This window comes from Rhinatrema bivittatum, chromosome 3, assembly GCF_901001135.1.
Source record: "Rhinatrema bivittatum chromosome 3, aRhiBiv1.1, whole genome shotgun sequence".
Lineage (NCBI taxonomy): Eukaryota > Metazoa > Chordata > Amphibia > Gymnophiona > Rhinatrematidae > Rhinatrema > Rhinatrema bivittatum.
The window spans coordinates 359472073-359486752 of record NC_042617.1 but is presented as its reverse complement, the minus strand read 5'-3'; the positions used below and the strand labels follow the sequence as shown (position 1 = coordinate 359486752).

The window sequence follows — 14680 nt, the reverse complement described above, 5'->3', positions numbered from 1 at the left end:
TGCCCTCTTAACTCCTCTCCTTTTTACTCATGGATTTCTGAGGGTCAAGGCCATGCCCAAAGCATTTACACTGAAAGGCCCCAATCACATAGAAACAGCAGCAGCAGCTGAAAGGCCACAGTGGTCTCCCTCCTGTCAAGACAGAAGCAGGAACAGGAGTAGCAGCAGCCGAAGGGCCCTAATCACACCTTCCTTCTGCCAGACGAAGCAGCAGCTGAAGCTAAAGGGCCCCAGTCACCCCCTCCTGTCAGAAAGAATCAAAAGCAGCAGTGGAATGGGCCCCAGATAGGAGCAGCATCTGCTGAAGGGCTCCAGTCATCTCCATTCTATTGAAGGAAGCAGCAGCTGAAGAGCTGGAGCTTCCTCATCTTCCTGTCTCAGATGTTATCACCTGCAGGCTCCACCAACATGAAGGGACAAAGCCACTTTCATTAGCTAGGGATGGGGGGGCATTGAAAGACAGAGACTGCTGTTTCTCTCTCTCTCAATCCCCACATCCTCATCACTCTCCCTCTTTTCACTCGCCCCATCCCCAACAGTCACACTCTCTATTTCAATTCCTAATTGAAAAAGAGTGACTGCTGGGGATAGGAGCAGATTGAGAAAGAGATAATGACTGATAAGGAAAAGGCAGGTTGGAGGTGCAAGTAGGTGGAGGCAATTTACATGCGTGTCCCAATTTACCACTAGGTTGCAGCTCTTATAATTGTTTGGACAAAGAAAAAAAATAATGAAACTGTTCTTCAGTTTGGAAAGGTTGCAGACCCCTGATCTATCCTATCCCTATTCTTTTTTAGATATAGTCTCCAAAAATGAACACAGTACTCTAGGTAAGGCCTCACAATGACCTGTACAGGGACATTTATCACCTCTTTTCGCCCGCTAGTTATGCTTCGCTCTATGCATCCCAGCATCCCTCTGACTTGAGCCACTCCCTGTCACATTGCTTCACTGCCTTCAGATCATTCACTATCATCCTGAGGTCTCTCTCTTGGTCTATGAATATCATTCTCTTGTCCCCTAACATGTACAGCTCCTTTGGAATATCACATCCCAAATGCATTACTCTCCTAGCTGCCAAACCTTTAACCATTCTCTCCGCTCCTTCAGCGTTGTTCACTCTGTTGCAGTTCTTAGCGTCATATGCAAAATGACCACTCTATCTAACCCCTCCACATTATCACTAACAAATATATTGAAAATAATTCACCCTAGAATGATCCTTGAGGCACTCCACTTATCACCTTTCTCTCTTCAGAGGGACTGTCATTTACCACTACCCATTATCATTTCTCAGGCACCAATTTCCAATCTATCCCACCACCTTGAGAGAAAGTCCAAAGCTACTAATTTCATTCATGAGCCTCCTATGTGGGACTGTGTCAACAAAGTGCTCATCCTTTATCTAATTCTCTAGTCACCCAATCAAAAAAAATCAACCAGATTTGTCTGATGCGAGCTTTCTCTGGTAAAACCATGCTGCCTCAGATCCTACAACTCACTGGGTTTTAGATAGTTCACTATTCTTTCCTTCAGCAAGGTCTCCATTAATTTACCCTTCACCAAGGTAAGGCCAACTAGCCTGCAGTTTCCAATGTCCTCTGTGCTACCACTTTTGTGAAGCGGGACTACAACCACCCTTCTCCAATCTTGTGGCAAAACTCGCATCTCCAAGGATCTATTGAATAGGTACTTCAGTACACATAGCAAAGCGCAGCAAAAATAAGTATTCAGGGGAATTTTACAAACAAGTGGCACACCCATATGTGCCACTTGTTCATGCACTAAATGCCTAGGTCATTTTTAATCATCATTCCTTCAGTAAACATTTCAGCACCTCTCTGAGCTCCCTTAGTACCATGGGATGTATCTCATCTACATAAGAACATAAGAAATTGCCATACTGGGTCAGACCAAGGGTCCAGTGGCCAATCCAGGCTACAAGTACCTGGCAAGTAACCAAACACTAAGTAGATCTGGTCAATGGCCTTGCTCACTTTCACTTTTGCTAGTTCCACAAAAACATTCTTGATTTGGTGGAACTAGCCAATAGTATTCTTGGTAACCATCAACAGTTCTGCTCCAAGCTCTTCTTAAGTTATCACAGAACTGAAGTATTTAATATTTCTGCTTTTTCCTTTTTCCACACATTGATCTTTGTCTCATTTCAATCTTACACTACCATCTCTGGCCTTTCACCTTTCTCTGACATATCTGAAGAATGTTTTGTCGCCTTGTTTTACCTCTCTAGTAATCTTTTCTTCCACTTGAGATTTTGCTGTCCTGATTTCTTTCCGTGTCTTTTACCTTCACCAGATATTTAGTTGGTTCTTCTTTTTGTACTTTATGAAGGTTGCCCTTTTTGCTTTTGTCTTTATAGCCACTTCTTTGGAGAACCATTTCTGTTTCTTTTTCTTCTTGCTTTTATTTACTTTTCCTACATACACTTTTGTTGCCTTTATTATAACTCCTTTTCATTTGTTCCTCTTCACCCATCTTCTCCTAGCCCTCTAGATACCCCTCAAAGTACTTCTCCATTTTATCAATGTCAGTATTTTTGTAATCCAGGACTTTGAGCTTCATGTGACTTCATGTGACCTTGGCCATTATGTTAAATTATACTGTCTGAGGATCACTAGTGCTCAGGTGGGCATCTACCTGGACATTAGAGATACTGTTTCCATTTGTGAGTATCCGATCCAGTATCGTCCCTCCACTTGTGGGTTCCATCAGCATTTGTTTGAGCTGAGTCCCATAAAGGGAATCCACAATCTCTCTACTTCTTACAGATTCTGTAAAAAGAATACTCCAATTCATACTCCTGCATACTAAAATCTCCAACCAGCAACACCTCTCCCTTCTTTCCCAACTTTTGGATGTCTTCAGCTAGATCTCTATCCAGTTCCTTCATATAAGCAGGAAGACTGTAGACCACACCGGTGCATATCAGAGTGCCACTACCTCCTTCTAATATGGCCTACAGCATTTCCTCCTCTACCACTTTCCACACATTTCAGTTCCTTGGATTTTACTTTGGAGATAAAAAGTTACTCCTTGCCTTTTTCTAACACATTTCTCTTTTCTAAACAGATTATAGCCCAGTATGGCCTTATCCCATTCATGAGTCTCTCTGTCTCACACACACACACACACTTTCTCTCTCTCATATACACAGAGACAGACACACACACTTACTCTCTTAGAGATAGATGCACACAAATACATTTACTCTCTCAAAACATACAAACACATACACATACTTTCTCTCAGACACAAAGACAGATACACATATTTTTATTTTTACTAAAGCACCTCCAATAGCCTTTTAAACTATTCATTGGTACCAGATTCAAAAAAGTTAGACCATAGTTTCAAAGTTATTATTCATTTTAGGAACTGGTTTTCATAGAAAATGTCAATTCAAAGTATGCCACTCTTGAAAATTCTACATTAAAAATTTTAGTGTTTTAATATATCTGAAAGGGTAAATACTACGATCAGATTACACGTACCGCAGGGTGAATTGAGATCAGCAAATAAGGGATTACTGTCAATACCCACTGTAAGAACTGCCCACTTAGGTGAAGTGAGAGACTGTTCCATCTCAATTGCAGGACCCAAACATTGGAATAAATTACCACTTGAATTGAGGCTGCAATCTGATAGGAAAAAGTTCCGGAAAGATTTAAAAATGTGACTATTCCAAGAGGCATACCCGAGTGAGAGCTAAGCCCAAAGCTGAAACCTATTTTTAGCTTTCTTTAGATCCTTTTATGCTTGTATTTTTTAATTAATGTATGGCTTTAGATTGTTATTAATTGAATGTGTAGTAATCTTAACTAATTTATGCTTTAGTGATTTTAGATATTATTACGAAGGATTGTTATTTTATTTTACTCTATTTCTTTTTGATGATAAAATGAATGTAAACCGTTGAGATGGATTTTGTCCATGCAATGGTATAGAAAACTGTTTAAATAAATAAATAAATAAATAAATAAATAAATAAATAAATAGCCATCGTTTATTTATCCATTCCACTCAACTACTGATTTTATAAATTTCTATCACATCCCCTTCTGAGCCATCTATTTGGTATGAAAAAGAGACAGCTGAGAGAGGACATGAACATTTTATTTTGATTGATATTCTGCTTTTTGGCAGTTCAAAGCAGATTCCATTCAGATACTGTAGGTACAGGGAGGCAAGAGTAAATAAAGATTGGTTATTTGCCCTTTCAAATAATATTAAAACAAGGGAACATGCCAAGAAACACCCAATCAATGGATTTAAAACAAATTGTAGAAAGTAATTTTTCATCAGCACAAAACTGTGGAATCTGTTGCCAGAGGACATAGTCAAGGCAACTAGGATAGCAGGGTTTAAAAGAAGTTTGGACAAGTTCCTGGAGGGAAAGTCCAACATTATTGGCCATGTAGACTAGAAAAAGCCATCGCTATCACTGGGAGTGAACAACAGGAAATAGTTCTACTTTTGGAATCTGCTGTGTTCTTGCGACCTAGACTGGCCATTGTTGGAGACAGGATGCTGGACTGAATGGACCTTGGCTTGATCCAGTATGGCATTTCTTACGTTCTTATCACATGTGCAATAATAATTACAATAAAGCCCCATTTCCATAAAAGTTTCTACTTTATTTCTGTTAAGCGATACCAAACAAAATCAATCCAAGGATCCTATATTCCAAAATGTATTAACCACTGGAAATTGCCAAAACATACTTAAATAGGTGCCCCTTGAACCCTCCAACACAAAGGAGAAAAAATTTGATTAATCCAACTAAATCTAACATAGGTCCAGTACAACCTATGCAATATTTGATATGCAATTAATTTAGATTCATTCTCTGACATGGTCATACCAAAACATTAAAAGCCTCTTCAAACTGGTCTCAACCAGTACAATATTAAATTCTCTTTCCCAGCTCATCCTTAATGTTTAAGGGTTATCTTTTAGACTTTTCAATCACAAGGATTAGCCTCTAATTGATATCATTCTGTTCATGATAGGCCAGAAAGCCCTGAACTTGACAGGCAATATAAATCCAGCTCCACCTTAGCTACTGTTCAGGGTCACTTCCAGTCCCAACTGCTAGCAAAAAACACCAAGAACTTCCACCAGCCAATACTTTTGTGGGAACAGGAGATAACATTTCAATTGGATCATATTACTGTTCTTAATAACTGACAAATCAATAAAAAGTACAGCAAACAGGTAAGATGTCTTGAAAGCTAGCCATTATCTTGGTTTTGAAAGATTACATATTCTGGTACTAGGGCAGCCAATATTTCTCTTTCCTCACAGTAGGCTAGCTCTCTAAAATACTGTTTATCAAGCACAGGGCAAGACAAACATAGCATTCAGTTTTGAAATCTGTGAGAAATGTTAAGATACCGAACACAATGGGATTCTGAAACAGAGGGTCCTTTTTCCTTTTGCCAGCTGAGGCAGCTATGTTTAGGGGCTGGCTGCAAATACAGTTGATCAATAGGCCAATCTGTCACATGGGCTGCGCCTGATCCTGTGGTAGAGCCACTCTGCAGTTCCACTTGCCCACCTTCTTTGGTCCCCGCCTCTTTCTCTTGATTAAGAGAGAGGACTCAAAGCAGGGCTATTTACTGAAACGAGAGAAAGGTTAATACCAAAGAAGGTGAGAAAGTGGCTTCAGAGCTGCTCCATCATAGGAACAACACAACACACCAGAGACAGAGCACTTTTTTCCATGTCTACCCTAGGCAATAACCTTATCTGCTGAAACCGGTGCCGGTCATCAACTGTGGATCCTAATTAAAGCTGCAGAATGCCAAAAAGAAGGAAGGGAACATTGGGAAAGCTGTAGAACTACAATCATCACCAGAGCACGATAATACACAGCAAAGCAATGCAAGGTGGGCGGTACTTAAGAACATAAGAACATAAGAAAATGCCATACTGGGTCAGACCAAGGGTCCATCAAGCCCAGCATCCTGTTTCCAACAGTGGCCAATCCACTATTGGCCTATTAGGCATTTTGGCTTACTGGGGTAAGCCAAAATGCCTAATAGGCCAATCTGTCCCTGCAGACTACTCTGCAGTCATCACACACACACAGTGCAATTATGGCAGGCCCAATTCATGGGCTGGGCAAAAACAATTTTTACAGATGGCTGGCATTTTTTATTCCAAAAAATACAAATACACAAAAAAATATTAGGATATAAAAGGGAGGCAGCTCAGGAATGAAACCCAAAGAGGAATCGGTTATTTACTCTTTCAGATAATAGAAAGACTAGGGGGCACTCCATGAAGTTAGCATGTGGCACATTTAAAACTAATTGGAGAAAGTTCTTTTTTACTCAACGCACAATTAAATTCTGGAATTTGTTGCCAGAGGATGCGGTTAGTGCAGTTAGTGAAGCTGGGTTTAAAAAAGGATTGGATAAGTTCTTAGAGGAGAAGTCCATTACCTGCTATTAATTAAGGTGACATAGAAAATAGTCACTGCTATTACTAGTAGAAGTAACATAGAATAGACTTAGTTTTGGGGTACTTGCCAGGTTCTTATGGCCTGGATTGGCCACTGTTGGAATCAGGATGCTGGGCTTAATGGACCCTTGCTATGACCAAGTATGGCATGTTCTTATGTTCTTAATCAAGTGTGGCAAGAAATAGGCGAAGCAATATACTGAGGAGCCCAGCAAGTTCTGTGGCTTTGAAATGTCTGATACTGCAAAACTAAATGGATTTTGTTGGCTGTCAAATAGCAGTTGTCCCATTGTCAAAAAGACAATGCTGAGGGGCAGGTTTCAAGGCAGAGCCAGATACACGAGTGACTGGCAGCAGATGAGTCCCACAAAGCATTTAGCTCTAAAGAATCAACCCCGTAAACAATTTTAAGCACGTTTTATAGTTTAAAATTCTGCAGCACCAAACTTAGAACATAAGCAGAATCCCAGAGAACAGATCCAATCCTTCTTGCTTACAACCAGGGATAAGCAGTGGCTTTCCCCAAGTCTACCTGGTTACTGCACAGATACTCAATTTGGGTGTTATCCTTGAATCCAGTCTATCCATGCATTCTCATTTCAAATTCATAATACAAGTTTCTTTCTTTTAAGTTACGGATATTACAGAGGTTGAAACTATTGAACCCAAACAATTTTCGCTCAGTTCTTCAAGCGCTCATTCTGTGGGGAATAGATTATTGCACCTCCTTGCTTATGGGGATTCCCTCACATCTGCTTAGAGCATTACAAATAGTCCAAAATTCTGCAGCAAGACTACCGAGAGGAACTGGAAGTCATGAGCATATAACCATGTGCTAAGTTCTCTTCATTGGTTGTCTATAGAATGGCGAATCAAGTACAAAGTTACAACTTGGATTCATAAACTACACTGACAGCTCAACACTGTGGATTAAATCAATACTTAGGTTTTAGGTGCCTACTTAGGCATTGAAATCTGCCAATATAAGCCTCTTGGGAATTCCCTCATCATGGATCATCCACCTTGTAGAATCTCTTGATTGAGTTTTATCTGTGGCTGGACCTTCCTTCTGGAATTCTCTTTTGGAGTACCTTTGTACTATAACATGCATCAAACAATTTAAGAAATCTTTAAAAGACTTTATGTTCAAACAGGTGTTTGATCACAAAATAGGGACGCTAATACCTCCAAGTTACATTTAGTAATGAGGTTCGGGAGTAGTTTACTCCAGAAAATCTTTATGCTAACTGATATTAGGCTCATTTCTGAATTAGAGGCTATTTTGTGATCCATAGCTTATAATACTGTCTTGGGCTGTGGGCACTGTCTGCATTTTCTATACTATAAGTAGTTTTGAGAAGCAATAAAATACTGCACCACACCTAACAATATAACATCATTGGCTTAGGGGACAGTGTTTTTGTTATGTAAAATATTTTGTCTGTATTCCTATGCATATGTTTTATGTTTGATATCACTGGGCAACAATGAAAGTGTTACTGACCTAAAAAGGTCCTACTCTGTAGTATCTTGATGTGCTGAACACGAATATGACCATGAAACGTTTTTATTGGCTCTCGTTTTGAAGATATTTAATATAGTTCACTTTCTCTGTTTAGTCATGTAAATTTATCCAGGACTGTAAATAAGCCTAGAATGATGTAATATTGCATAATATTGCATAATACCATCATGCACACATCATTCAGAGTTTATTACATCATTTTCTTATGCAATGCAGTTCTACTGCCATGCTGCTGCTGAGTAAGCTGACGTCAGCAGTGTACTATATGAAGCCCAGTCAGAAAGGGTGAGCATTTGAAATATTCATGCTGGCTGACTACTGCTGGACACTCCGCAGAGATGCTCCCGAACAGGTGTACAAGAGACAAGCAAAGAAATCTAAGACGTAGTCTATGACTTCATTTTTCAAACGGTATTAACCGTAGGTCTCCTACTATTGGCATACAATTCAAGATGTAATTATATTATTGCATATTACAAAAAAACTAGAGCCAATTTTGCATTTTCACAGGCACATTCATGTTTAGCACATGGAAATGTATAAGAATTGACTAATTTCATTTCAGTAACATGACTTTTGTGAAAATGTGTTGCCCAGTGTATGCAATTTATGCAGAATTTAAATTTTGTACATAAATAAATAAATAATGGTTTATGGACATTTCCTTCAGGAACTTGTCCAAACCTTTTTTAAACCCAACTAAGTTAACTTCTTTCATCACATCGTCTGGCAATGAATTAAAGGTTTAAATTGTATGTGGAGTAAAATAATATTTTCTTTGATTTGTTTTCAATGTATTACTTAATAACGTCATAGAGTGTCCCTTAGTCTTTTTATTTTTTGAAAGTGTATCTGCATTTATCCATTCCACTCCACTCATTATTTTATAAACTTCCATCATCTCTCTCCTCAGTCGACTCTTCTTCAAGCTAAATCACCCTAACCTCTTTATCCTTTCCTCACAGGGGAGCTGTTTCATCTCCTTTATCATTTGGTCCCCCTTCCCTGTACCTTATCTAGTTCTGTATATCTTTTTTGAGATATGGCAACCAGAATGCATATTAATAACTTCTAAAAAAGCTTCCAAATTGTTTAATCAGTTAAATGCCTCTTAAAATAAAACCATGTATACATCTTTCTTCCTAAAACCACATTTGTTTTCTGATAAAGCAGACCAAAATTTGCTCAATCTCTTATGTATTAGAAAACTCATAGGTGCCTCTTGATAATTAGTGTGGCAAAAAAATAAAAAGGTGCACATTCGTAAATTGATGGCCAATTAAAAAGGTTTTCATTTAGCAACACAGATACAGAGAGTATGACAGTCTGCCCAATTTCTTTCCTGTTTTATATCCTAGAACCCATTTAATCTATGGCTTTACTTTTATTTTCTCACAACCAAGGATCCTCTGTGCTCATGCCATGCTTTTTTCCATAATTTTGTAACTGTTTTTGCCTCTACCACATGTACTGGGAGGTTGCTAAACTGAGAATTTAACTGAGCACAAAATATTCCATCCCTTTATGTCAGTGGTTCTCAACCTTTTTTCTATTGGGACACTCTTGGCAGATAATGCTTACAGGTGTGACACACTGAGCACTTTACTATCACAGGGCTAAATGCTAACATATACTCTACATCCACAGGAACCCCCCCAAACAATGGATGCAGAGCAGAACTAGGATATTTCAAATACCACTCGCTATATAAAAAAGATATTCTGATTCTGGTGTTATCTCAGTAACAGGAACACAATCTCCCTTACTACCAGGCGTATTGTAAAATATAAAACCTGAAAAATAAAAACACTCAGCATGTGTGTAGCAAACCTTCCACATCACTGCAACACTAACTCCAAGACCTCAAACAGCAATAGCCATTCCTATGAAAAGGCAGCAGTGAGGCATCAATGCATGGCCTACAGAGAATGAGAAAACGCAACAAAGAAGATCAATACAAATCCCTACCTACTAGTAAAATGTCTCACCTCACTCACATATACAGATCTGACCTTTACCAAATACAGAATAAAAGACCACAAATTACAGATGTGGAGACAAAAACTGGAATGGAAACCTCAAAAAGCCACTCTGCATGCAGTGCAAAACTGGAGAGCTAGAAACAGAAATACATATCCTCCTACATTAAGCAAAGAACAAAGAGAGAAGAAATGCACATTCTCCAAACTAACATATTATGGCTCTTTCCCCAACTGCCAGCCTGCGATCCCAGCACAGTGGCAAATATGGCCGCTGTGCTGGGAGCCTCACCCCGCCCCACCCCTTTTGTAAAGCCCCGGGAATTACATGCGTCCCGGGGCTTTATGTGCGCCGCCGGGCCATTTGAAAATAGGCCCGGCGCGCGTAACCCCCCTACATGTGTAAATCCTCCTGGATTTACGCGCATAGGTCCTTGAAAATCTGCCCCACTATGTATTAAAAAAAATAAAAAAGATAATCGCTATATCGAAGGCACAGACTGCCCATAGAAGTTGGCGTTTTGCATAAGTTCATGCCAGTACTAACAAATTGAGGGTAATTTTAAAAAGCATTTGCACAATTAAAGTTGGGTTTTCTAAGTGTAAATGCACTTTACCTATGTAAGTGGGCTTTTGAAAATTGCTGCAATAGGATGTTACATTTACACGTATAACTCCTTTTTAAAATTACCCTTAATTTTAGCAAGAATATGCAGGATCACTAAACAAATAAATCAATTGTTTTGGTGAACAATGCTTGCTCTCCTTTCTTTTTTCTCACTCGCAGAGAGAGAACTAATAAAAATGCACAAAAACTAAAGTGTAAAATATCCTGATTCTTATTTAAATTAGATCTATGGACTGCAAATTTATGTAATGAATATTTATTATGAGCAAATCTACAGAACAGACTTTGTGGCTCCCACAGAACAGCTCTTTATCGCTGCTCTAGCCTTTTCCTCTCCATCTCATTTACAGAGAAAGGGATTCAGATCAGAAGAATTGTGAATACGTCCATGTAATAGTAAAATTAAAATACTGAATTAAGCAGAACGGTTGGTTGCTAGACCAAAAATGTCATAGGTCAATGGTATTTGAGTAGCAGGGCAGCAGTGTTCAGTATTATGATTATAAATTAGAAAAATATGTGCATTTTTTTTTAAAGGCCATATGATTTTTTTTTTCACAGCCTTAGGCGAAATGAGTTATAGAAAAATTTACTTCTGTTAAGTAAACTCATGAACATAGTTTCTTTTCTCCATGCCTATGCAAGATACTGGTTTGAAAGGCAACACAACGTAACTACATCACAAAATACAACCTAACAAAACAAAAACTCACAGAAACTTAATCCACTCACACACACGTTTTTTAAAATGTTTTCCTAAAGTGTGCAATCATGTTCTTTGATACATGACCCATTATATTTTTGTGAAAACATTTTTTCTACATTTGGCAACATGATCGCGCAAATGCTTCATGCCTATTAGAATCCACTGCACTGACAGTACAAGGACACTTGTTATTGTGTGACCAACACCATATATTGTGTTACTGAACAAAAATTACTTAGGTAAGTGAAAGTTTGCGTCATATACGCAAGGAAAATTCCTGCACTGGAAAATAAAGTACATATATAGCACAATCCTAGTCTTTAAAGATAAATCTAGTTAAAAGAACACCAGCCTCGTTAGGGAATGGGCTGCCACTTTTAAAAGACTAATATATGTTTACAGATGAAAAGACAACTAGAAAGTCTCTTCATCTGGAAGCCATTTCATTTTTATAAAGTTATATTTGCAGGTGGTATAGCACTAAGAACATAAGAAGATAAAATTTGCCAAACTGGGTTAGACCAAAGGTAGATCAAGTCCAGTATCCTGTTTCCAACAGTGGCCAATCCATGTCACAAGTACCTGGCAGGATCCAAAAAGTTCAACAAATTCCATGCTGCTTCTCCCAGGGATAAGCAGTGGCTTTCCTCAAGTCCTCCTTAATAATGGTTTATGGACTTTTCTTTTGGGAACTTGTCCAAAGCATTTTTAAACCAAGTTACACTAATAGCTTTTACCATATCTTCTGGCAATGAGTTCCAGAGTTTAATTATGCGTTAAATAAAAAAATATGTTCTATTTACCTTAAAATGTATTACCTAGTAACTTCATTGTGTATCTCCTAACATGTTCTGAAAGAGCAAATAACCAATTTTCGTTTACCCATTCTACTCTATTCATTATTTTACAGACTTCTACCATCATTCCCCTCAGCTATCTCTTCTCCAAGCTGAAGAGTCCTAACCTCTTTAGTCTTTCCTCATAGGGGAATTGTTCCATCCCCTTTATTATTTTGGTTGCCCTTCTCTGTACTGTTTCTAATTCCGCTATATCTGTTTTTGTTTTTTTTTAGATGCGGTGACCAGAATTGCACACAATGTTAAAGATGCAGCCATCCCATGGAACAACACAGAGACATTATAATATACTCTGTTTTATTTTCCATTCCTTTCCTAAAACGTCCTAACATTCTATTTGCTTTCTTCGTTGCTGCCACACACTGGGCCAGATTTTCAAAGGGATACGCATGTACCCCCTGAAAACCTGGCCCAAACTCCCCCTGCGCGTGCCGAGCCTATGTTCTTTTGGCTAGAATAGCCTTTCTCACCATGCTAGCAGCTATTTTTTGTTTCTTCCACCTTTTATAACATGTGAAATATATCCGGACTGGGCTTCCAAGATGGTATTTTAAACAACGTGCACACCTTATATAAACTCTTAACCTTTGTAGTTGTTCCTTTCTGTTTTTTCCTAACCATTTCCTCATTTTATCATAGTCACTCTTTTGAAAGTTAAATGCTATCGCAGTACAGTACCTTAATGTCCTCCCTCCAGTTATCAAGTCACATTTGATCGTTTTATGATCACTATTGCCAAGTGGTCCCAATACTGTTACTTCTCACACCAAATCATGTGCTTCATTATGAACTAGGTCTAAAATAGCTTTCCTTCTTGTCGGTCTTTGAACCAGCTGCTCCATGAAACAGTCATTTATTACATCTTGAAATTTCACCTCCATAGCATGTCCTCAGAACTGGGGTAATTGAAATCACCATTACTGTGATGCTAATTATGTTAGTGAAGCCAGACCCTCATTATGGTGCTTTATCCTTGACTAGGGGTGCTACAGATTGGGGCTCAGATCTAGACAGCGAGAAAGACTCCTCTTCCGGAGCCCTGGCGCTATCCACCATGATCTCCATGACCATTTAACACTCTATCTTGATGATTCCCAGAAGGTGCCAAATAGTGAAAAATAAAAACAGATAAGCCAACACCAGCACAACCAGGAGAAACCAGGGATCACAAAAGGGTCCATCCATCCCAGTAAGTCCTTACTTGGGTATAAACTCAATAAGAACACTGGACTCTGTAGTTGATGTTCAAATAAAAGATAGTCTTCTTTACTGCAATTTAAAGAGGATCCAGGACAAGATGACAAAAATAAGAATGAATATACATCCAATGATCAATAAAATCAAATGGTTTCTCTGTCCATTCTTATTCTGTTTACTTCCCTTCTTGCACTTGTACCTTCATCCTGACTGAAAACATCCTCACCAGGGAGAGTGCAATAACTAGAGTGTAGTTCCAGTTCAGGCATGAACTGGTCTGGAAAAATCCCCAAGCAAAATATCTAAAAGAGGGTTCCAATAAGTCAAAATATTCAACTGTAAGTCAACTATCACAAATACAAGTCTCTTAAGTTAGTGGCTCAAAAGTCTACATCCTTCTCTTCATCCACTCTGTCAGGTCAAATGATCTCCGATTCCAGCCCTTTGGGATACCGGGGATATGCCCTTCTCTCAGACACTGGTCAGTCAAAATCCAAAAATCTTATAAAAAAAAATTGCTTCCTCAAAACCTCTTTGCCAAATGCTTGAATTGCCTTAGGTGAGATTCAAGGGGAATCTCCAGCTCTCCAACCACCTTGCTTTGAGATCTTAGTGAACCTCTCTTGCTCTCCAGTCCTCTCTCTATTAAAACCCAGTGAAGATTTCAGATCCTCACCTATCTTGCCTTGAGATCCTGTAGAATCTCTAGCATCCTTCCTTTTCCTCAGCTCCTGACTCACTGAAGCACTGGGCATGCTTCAACATTCTATATACCCCCAAAATGCCAATCCTCAAAAAGGTGGAGTTATAACAATGGGAAGAATCAAAAATATCAAAACCCTCCTACTGCCCCTTGATAGAAAAATGTCATAGGGATAATGTGACTGGTATAGCCCTGTCACACTAGCTTTCCTAGTTTCTTTTAGCATTTCATCGTTTCTTTGTTCATTCTGGCCAAATGGACAGTAGTACACCCCCACTGCTATTCCAGTCCCCTTCTCACATGGAATTTCTATCCATAAGGATACTAAAGTGCATTGTTTCCTGCAGGACTTTTATGCTGTTTGATTCTAAGCCCTCTTTAATATATAGCACCACCTCTCCACCAATTTGATCCATCCTATCATTGCAATATAATTTATACCCTGGTATGACAATGTCCCACTGCTTATTTTCCTTCTACCAAGTCTATAAGATGTCAATTATATCTAACTTATCATTCAGTCATATATATTCTAACTCTCCCATCTTATTTTCTAGACTTCTAACAACTGTATACAGACATTTCAAAGTATGCTTTTT

General features: G+C 38.7%; 1 protein-coding gene across 2 annotated transcripts in view; it reads right to left on the bottom strand.

Moving 5' to 3' along the window:
- RNGTT (RNA guanylyltransferase and 5'-phosphatase) overlaps nucleotides 1-14680 on the bottom strand; it is a 1209919-nt gene that overhangs the window by 555457 nt on the left and 639782 nt on the right. The gene's annotated exons all lie outside the window — the stretch shown is intronic.